At 34.0% G+C, this 9549-nt stretch overlaps 1 long non-coding RNA gene across 1 annotated transcript; it reads right to left on the minus strand.

Moving 5' to 3' along the window:
- Positions 1–1462: 1462 nt before the first annotated feature.
- On the minus strand, positions 1463–4250 carry LOC130496709 (uncharacterized). The gene is made up of 2 exons (XR_008935887.1): positions 4113–4250; positions 1463–3919 (listed from the first exon to the last, which is right to left on the minus strand). It is a non-coding gene; the product is annotated as an uncharacterized LOC130496709 (long non-coding RNA).
- Positions 4251–9549: the final 5299 nt, after the last annotated feature.

Here is a 9549-nt window from a genome sequence, read left to right on the forward strand (position 1 = left end):
TTTCCCGTCCAACAAATCTAAAGTGATCATAGTAGTCTTTGTGGAAAAACTGCTAAGCAATGTGATAACGTAAGTTTTTGTTTTCCCGATTCATGCTCTTTGTCAATAATTTTTATCTCGTGACTTTTTAAAACCGTTTCAATCTTTGTCTAAATACTTTTTTTTGTGCAACGTCTTTGTCTAAACCATGACATTGTCTTTGTCTAAAGAGTTTTCTAAGTTGTGGATCGTTTCTCTATCCAGCAAGTCCAATACCGAACCGTAGTCTTTGTCTAAGTCTCTATGTTAAGACTGATTTTAGATAATTGGTCATTCTTCTTTAGTCTTTATCTGCAGAGTTTTGCAGCAATTGTCGACTTTATTAGCCCCATTGGTCGCCGTTATATCTATCCAAATCATAGTATACCTTTCAAGTCTTGTGGTTATCGAGTAAAAATATTTCTTTGAGCCTTGTGGTTCACAGTTTTTGTCCTAAGACTTCTTTAAGCGTTGGTCGTTTCTTTCTTTTCCATCCAACAAGTCTTTTTTCTCATCTAAAGACCTTTTTTATAAACTGCTGGCCACTTTTCATCCAACATGTCTTATTTAGCTGATTAGACACGGTTGGTTGTTCCATCCACCCAACTCATAAACTTAACAGATTCTGAGTATTTCTCAAAAGGCTTCTGATCAGTATGGTTATTTAAGAAACTGTTTTCTCGATTTATAACCATTGTCTTGTGACTTATTTAGACTGTTGGCCATTTTCCATGCAAGAAAATGAGAAACCAACCAAACAGTACTTGTCTAAGACGTGATTGGCTTGAGAAGGAACATGATTTTTCATTTCAGTCAAAGTTTGACTAATTTCAGTTGTTGGTCGTATTTTTCCAACCAAAAAATTGTAAAACAAGAAGCCATCGTCATTGTTGAAAGAATTTTCTAAGCCGTGGGTTGTTTCTTTATCCAGCAAGTCCAATACCCGACCCATAGGTCTTTTTTCCATTTCAGTCTTTGACGACTGTATAAATAGTTTAAGCCTTGTGGTTCATAATATTTGTCTTTAAGACTTTTTTAAGTCGTTGATCGTTTTTTGTTCACTCAACTCAGCCATTAGTCGTTTTTTCCATCTAAAGACTTCTTTTCTTAGCCTCTGCTCACTCATTCCATCTAACATGTCCAGAAACCGACTCCTATTGTCTTTGTCTAGAGACATTTGTACTTCATTTCAATTAAGGACTTCAGCCGAGAGTACAAAACTATTGTCAATTCATAGTTTATCTGAGCCTTGTGGTTATCGCAAAGACATATAGTTCTCAGTGAAAAGTTTTCGTCTTACAACATCTTTGTGTTGGTCGTTCTTCTTTACCATCCAACATGTCTTATTTAAGCCTTCAGTCATATTTTTTTCCATCCAACTAGCTGTAAGAATCTCTTTTCGAATCATAATCCTTGTTAATGAATCATTTCGTTATGATATTTAAGCCTTTGATAGTGTTTTATCAAAAGACTTCTAATATCAGCGCTGTCTTAACACTTGTAGACTTGTAGTTGTTTTCGTCTTAAGATTGCTTTCAAAGAGTGGTCACTCGTTCCATCCGCCAAATTACGAAACCAACTCATAGTCTGTGTGTCATAAAAGAGTTTTTTGAGACTTTGTCTTAAGCTGATGGTTTTTTTCCCCCATCCAACAAGCTGCAAAACAAGTCATTGTATATCCTTTGCTTAACTGCTGGTTGTTTTTACCATCCAGCATGTCTAAAACAGACACATTTGGTCTTTTTCTAGAGATATTTGTCTGTCTAAAAGCCCCCTTTGTCTTTTGCCTAGAGACGTTTGTAAGCTGTCTGTACATTTCTTTATCCAAAAAGTATTATTTCAGCCATCCCTCGGTATTATTGTTTCAGCCATCCCTCTATTTTCCTTCCATCATGTCTAAATGCCTAGAGACTTTTGTATGTCATTTTAGACTTCTTTGAACCGTTCAACAAGTATTGTTTCAGACATCCATCGTTTTTCCATCTAGCATGTCTAAAAAATTTACACATATGTTCTTTGTCTAGAGACTTCTTCTGTAAGCCGTGGGTAGCAAAAAGTAAGGAATCTGGCTTTTCATTTCAGTCTTTGTCTTAAGACTTAATGGACATGTTGGTCGTTTTTTCCCATCCAACAAGTCTTATAATATCCCTTAGTCGTTTTTTCCGTATAAGAACTTGTAATCATGACTATACGGGATCTGTTAATCTTTACTTAAAGGCTTTCTTAAATCCTCGTTATCCTTGACTCCATCCAAATGATCGAAAACAGATCCTACATAGTCTTGTCTTAAGATTCCCTATATAAGACTTTGTCAGCCATTGGCGTTCTTTAGGCCTTTTGGTTCATTGTCTTTGGTTTTAGACTTCTTAAGCCCTAGGTTGTTATTTTTTGTTCCCATCCAACAAGTGTTAACATTAAGTCATTAGTCACATGAAGACTTTTTTTTAACTGTTGGTTGTGTTTTCCATCCAGCATGTGTAAAACCCGATTCATCTGGTCTTTTCTAGAGGACTTATGTATTTGTCTAAGCCCCTTTTGTAAGTCGTGGGTAGCAAAAGTTAGGAATGTGGCTTTTCGTTTAAGTCTTTGTCTTAATACTTATTTGAGATGTTGTTGGTCTTTTCCCCCATCCACCAAGAATTAAAATTATGTCATTAGCCGTCTTTCCATCTAAGGACTTTCTTTTTAAGCTGCTGGTAATCATTTTCATCCAGTATCAACCAATCTGGTCTTTGTCTAGAGATTTGTAAGCCTTCTAGACTTCTTCTTTAAGCCGTTTATACTTTTTTCCCCCATCCAACATGTATTTGTTTCAGTCATTAGTCCTTAGGTGTCTAAGAACAGACACATGTGGTCTTTGTCTAGACACCTTTTTGTAAGCCGTGGGTAGCAAAAATAAGGAATCTGGCTTTTCATCCAACAAGTCTTATTAAGCCCTTAGTCGTTTTAACCATCTAAGGACTTTTTTCCTAAGCCGCTGGTCCATATTTTCTTTTCCATTCCCATAGTCTTTTTGCCTATACGGGATCTGTTTCAGATTCATAATCATTACTTAAAAAGACTTATTAATCCTCGTTATCCTCCACCTAATCAAAAACAGATCCCATATAGTACTTTTCTTAAGACTTTTTATCCATCCCATAATATCCCTCTTTAGACATGCACTACCAAACCAAGATTCCTTATGGGTCTAGTTTCCGAGGCAACAATGTACCCAAACAAGAATCTGACACAAACACTATAAGATTTAGTTGTTGCTTATGACCTTTTTGGGTTTCAAAATCCTAAAACATCATCATCCAAGAGAACTGATCATATACGTTTGACTTTGTTCTCATTGGATTCCATCCTCTAAAGACAAAAAAAAATTAACAAACGTGAAACTAATTTCATAGACAGAGAACTTACCTGGACAGTTAGTAGCAGTAGACAGCCAAAAGGAAGGCCAGTGAGTTTTGTCCTCTAACCAATGCATCCCATGATTAGCTGAAACTGCAAGCGATATTATCTATCATCTGTTCAAAACACTAGCCATGGGACTTGCGTGACATTTTATACAAACAAGAGAGATTACACCTGAGTAGATCAAGGGCCATCTTGGTTCTCACTCTTTTAACTTACCAAGTAGTATATATCCATCACGTTCATCTCTCTCTCTCTCTCTCTCTCTATTACTTGATCATACAGATATACTAATGCATATATAAACAGAGTTTAGTAACAGAAAAAATCATACAGATATAGCAATGGAATGTATTGAGTCGTGAATAATGATCGTAATTGTATTTTACATTTCATAAATAGAAACCCAAACAACAAACAAAGTTTTTCTTTTACCTCCGACGACGATGGTGGTGAGTCAAGAAGCTTCACTTCAAAACGAAACCCTAAACCAAGATCTCTGCAAGAAATTTAACTTTGGAAATTGAAAATAAAAATCGCCAAACAGTTACAACATAAGAACGATTTACACGAAACTTAAAAACCCCTAACTAACATAAACAGTGAGGAACTAGAAAACCCTAACCCATCGGATCGATTTCAGGCGGAGAATTAGAACTCCTTACACAAATTACGTAAGACGAAACACTTACTAATCAGAAAAACTCTTCGAATCTTCAGATTTTGCAGACCCCTGGAAGAGGAGTTGATCCAGAAGAGATTCTTCAAAGATTTAAAGCAAATAAAAAAGAGAGAGAGAGAGAGAGAATGCTTAATCTGTGGAAACTGAAAATTGAAATTAGTAAAGTCACAAAAAAAGGTTTGGAGGAAAAATCTACTTTTCGCTGTTGCTTTTGATAACACGCGCTTTTGTAACGGTTATATTTTCAAAACTCAATATCATTTCAAAAATAATATTTGTTCTAATATTAATTTACCATATTTTTATTATTCTGGCAAAAAGAAAATTTAGAAGTTTCATAATTTTATATATAATGATTTGACATATTATGATTAGTTGTTTAATATCATATCCTATGTACACATTCTCAATGTTTTATACCCTCAATTTTTATATACTATATATTATATTTAAATATATAACTCTATCGCATATTTAATTCAAAATTATAACACAAATTCATAACAATTTTCAGTTTATTTGATTTTTTTTGTTTTGTTTTTTGGTACTCTATTCTGTAATAATTAGATCTAAGACTTAATATCCGAGATTCGTTATTTGATCCGGGATCCGCTCCAAATCCAGTCCAAAAAGCGGATATCTGGGAGGTCAAAGCCCTAATCTGTATAGTGATTTTAGATCCAGATATGGATTCGAACAGTGAAATTTTAGGTCTGATATCTTGACCCAGATCCGTACCTAATATATATTTTTAAAATATTTAAAATATAATTATATATTTATATGTATACTATATATAATTTTTATATAAAATAACTAAAACTTTAGTTTATTAAATTTCAATAATATTTCAAGGGAAAATTGTCAAATATAACTCACAACTTGATTTCAAATGCAAAAGTATATCAAAACTTGAATCAAATGCAGAAGTAACTTAAAAGACTATTGAAATTACAACCAACCCCTTATGACCAAACAAAAAAAAACAGTTTTTTTACGTTTTTAACCCCACTAAGTCTTCTGGCCAGATGACTTTCAAGTAAGTCGTCCAGACGACTTACTTGAAAGCCGTCCAGTATAGTTAATCTTAAAAATAATTTATAAATTTTTTTAAAAATATTTTGATAAGTGAAAAATTGAAAGCATGTAATTAAGATATGTTAAAAGTGTTCAGTATAGTTAATCTTAAAAATAATTTATAAATTTTTTTAAAAATATTTTGATAAGTGAAAAATTTAAAGCATGTAATTAAGATATGTTAAAAGTGTTATAAATTAAAATATAACAAAAGTGAATTGTTTTCAACATAGATGAGTGAAAGTAGTGAGTCATGATATTCTTTGGTTTAGGTTTTGCCAACATATGTTGTAGTATTGTATGTGTTCTTAGGGTTAGATTTTAGAAAGCATAAAAGTATTTTTGAAAAATATGAAATTTACCCAAATGTGTTTATTTATGTGTATAGTAAACACTAAGCAAGTTTAATTTGATTTTATAACTTATTTAGTTAGTTAATTTTAGTCAATTTAGTTTAGGGGTTAAATTTAGGGTCTGGACGACTTACAAGTAAGTCTTCTAGACGACTAGACGACTTACAAGTAAGTCTTCTAGACGACTGGACGACTTACAAGTAAGTCTTCTAGACGGCTGGACGACTTACAAGTAAGTCTTCTAGACGACTGGACGACTTACAAGTAAGTCTTCTGGTATAGTTGATCTTAAAAATAGTTTATAAAATTTATAAAAAAATATTTTGATAAATGAAAAATTGAAATCATGTAATTAACATATGTTTTTAAGCCATTTGAACGTTTTTGGATGTGCAGATTTTTCAGATCTGGATATGCAGGTTTTTCAGATCTGGAAGACTTCTGGGATGACTTCCAGGAGGTCCAGACGACTTCCAGGAGGTCGAGACGATTTCTAGGAGGTCCAGACGACTTAAAGGAGGTCCAGACGACTTCCAGGAGGTCCAGACGACTTCCAGAAAGTCCAGACGACTTCCTCTGGACTTCTTGGAAGTCGTCTGGACTTCCTGAAAGTCGTCTGGACTTCCTGAAAGTCGTCTGGACTTCCTGTAAGTCGTCTGGACTTCCTGGAAGTCGTCTGGACTTTCTGGAAGTCGTCTGGACCTCCTGGAAGTCGTCTGGACCTCCTTTAAGTCGTCTGGACCTCCTGGAAGTCGTCTGGACCTCCTGGAAGTCGTCTGGACTTCTTAGAAGTCGTCTAGACCTCATGGAAGTCGTCTGGACGTCCTGGAAGTCTTCTGGACGTCCTGGAAGTCGTCTGGACCTCCTACAAGACTTCTGAAGAATTTTTCTTCCATATTAAGTGGAGTCTAAGCTTGTCTTTGTAGAGAAATGATATATAATAGTTTGTTTGTGGTATGTTTTGTGTTTTACATGTGTACTCCCTTAGTTGTGACATTTTCGTAAAGTCATTAATAATGTTTCCCAAGATGTAATATATGTAATAAATAAGAATGTTGGTAGCCTCATACTGATACAACATTTTAATAAGCATTTTAACCATTGTTCCAACTCATAACAATAATCATCATTGGTTTCTATAACAAAAATACTTAAGAGATGGAAAAAAATAATAATAACTAGTCAAAGCATAACACATTTTTTACAAGTTTGTGTTGAAAATATTTTTTTGTAGAAGACTTACCAGTAAGTCGTCTGGTAAATCTTTTGTGTATAAGACTTATCAGACGACTTACTGGTAAGTCTTCTGTAATTGTTAAATCTTCAGACTTGTATTGTTTTATACACAACATCTGAATGCTTTTATTCTCCATATAATGCATGTATCTAACATGTCATCTGCAAAAATTCAAAATAAAACACATTAACAAAGATAGAACATGTATGAGTTAAAAACATATTAGCTAGAAACTTTGAGTAACATGAATATTGGTAACCTCATATATATCACCAATTATGTTATAAATTTCATTCAGTATCTCCAATATTGATTAATATACATGAATTAATAAGAAAATGTTTAAAAAAATTTATATTATTAGAGAAAATGAAAGTTTACTAAACATAAGTCTAGAAGACTTACTAGTAAGTCGTCTGGAAGACTTACAAGTAAGTCGTCTGGAGAGGTCATTTTTGCAATTGACTTTTAAATGGGACGACTTACTTGTAAGTCGTTCAATTTTGTTTGTTAAAAAAAACTCCAGACGACTTACCAGTAAGTCGTCCAGGACAAATAGGTTATTTTTGCATTTGACCGAATTGTGTCAGATATTTGACTTTTTCTGGACGACTTACTTGTAAGTCGTCTCTGGGAAAACAGAAAAATCAATATTTTATTATTTCTAGACGACTTACAAGTAAGTCTTCTCAGGTTAGTTTTGCAATTAGAAAATAAAACTTAAATATTTAATTTTTCCTAGACGACTTACTTGTAAGTCGTCTAGTCAGACGACTTACTTGAAAGTCGTCTGAGATAAGTAAGGTTTGACCAGAATCTCAGAAAAAAAATTCTGGACGACTTTCAAGTAACTGACTGGACGACTTACAAGTAAGTCGTCTAGGAAAAAATTAATATTTAAGTTTTATTTTCCAATTGCAAAACTAACCTGAGAAGACTTACTTGTAAGTCGTCTAGAAATAATAAAATATTGATTTTTTTTGTTTTCCCAGAGACGACTTACAAGTAAGTCGTCCAGAAAAAGTCAAATATCTGACACAATTCGGTCAAATACAAAACTAACCCGTTTATCCCAGACGACTTATCCCAGACGACTTACTGGTCAAATATTGATTTTTCTGTTTTCCCAGAGACGACTTATCCCGGTCAAATACAAAACTAACCCGTCTATCCCAGACGACTTACCAGTAAGTCCTCCAGTTTGACCAGAAGACTTACCCTTAAGTCCTCCAGTTTGACCAGAAGACTTACCCTTAAGTCTTCTACAGCCAGAAGACTTACGGGTAAGTCTTCTATAGCCAGAAGACTTAAAGGTAAGTCTTCTACAGCCAGAAGACTTACCTGTAAGTCAGGTAAGTCTTCTATTCGAACAGATCTGGAAAAAAATTCAATTTCATACCTTAAATTAGTGAGATGACTTCTTTAACACACATAAGTCTTTTCCAACCACATAGAACCTCAAACGAAAGTAACCCACCAAGAATCATAAGCTTGAATGGTTCTATCAACCATAAAAAAATTATAATCAAAAACTTGAGTTTTTTTGGATGAATATGGAGACAAAGTGAAAGAAATGTTGTTTTTAGTTCATAACAATTGGGAAAAAGAGAGTGTAAATCGATTTGAGATGCATTAAGAGCTTCAAATTGGTTGTTCATGGTGGTTAGGGTATTGATGGCAATGGTAATCTTGTAAATACTTGAAAATGATGAGGTTGAGAGAGTAAAAATGTCACTTTCGAAAAAAAAGAAAAAAAATTAATGGCAGTTTCGTGAATAATGTGAACCTGTGGGGTGAAGAGGACAAAAGAAACATTCAAAAAAGCATAGGTTAGTTTTGTATTTGACTTTGAGTTTTGAGTCAATTTTGCAAAAAGCCCATATTCCAATTTTCTTTTAAAAATAATTTTATATAAACTAAATAAATGGTTAATTGGTTAAATTTTTTAAATCCAGATCCGGATATATATATATATATATAAAGTAATGTTCACTCTCTCGAGAATGCGCCACGTCATCAATTCATGCGCTCACAGCTCGACACCTGTCCACTAATTCTCAACGCTGTGTTTCATTTATTTTAACTTGAAATCGGTTGGGCTTCGACTTATATTTTTTGCTGATCGAAGTGCTTTATTAAGCTCATTAAGCCCAGTTCGAAATAAAGCGTAATATGTTGGGGGCGTTTCATATTTATCTTCTCATCGCTCCGTCTTCTCAGCCATAGGTGGTTCTAGGGTTTCAGTCTAATTATTCAGACATCCAATAGCATTCGAAATTTCATTCTCAATAGCAAGAAGTCTGCTCTACTTGCTGACTTAAAGGCTGGTGGGTGTTCTTTCACCGCCGAGGTGCGGTTGCTCAGATTCTTGACAGCCAAAAACCCATAAACAGCTTATTTAAAAATCTTTTGGCGTTGAAACTCATGAGCTTGCTTCAAAACTCAGTATTAAGATCTGTATTCAAACTCTATTGAATGATAAATCTGATACGGGATTAGTAGAGGAGAGTAAACGAGACACGCGTCAGCTGGAGAGTAGAAGGAGAAGCTAAGCTGGTCAACGGTCAGAGAAGACACGTGTTGATATGGGAGTAAAGGAGAGAAGAGTTTGTTACAGCAGTTAGAAAACAGAGTATTAATAGAGTCGAGATTGTGTTTACGTCATTCATTCAGAAAAGTATCATTGTTGAACTTCTTAAATCTACATTCTGTAATTCTTGAACTCATTACTGGAGAGATTCTTCTTATTCACGAATTTCTACAAGTAGAGTTACCGAATC

The sequence above is a fragment of the Raphanus sativus genome, chromosome 6 (genome assembly GCF_000801105.2).
Source record: "Raphanus sativus cultivar WK10039 chromosome 6, ASM80110v3, whole genome shotgun sequence".
Classification (NCBI taxonomy): Eukaryota; Viridiplantae; Streptophyta; class Magnoliopsida; order Brassicales; family Brassicaceae; genus Raphanus; species Raphanus sativus.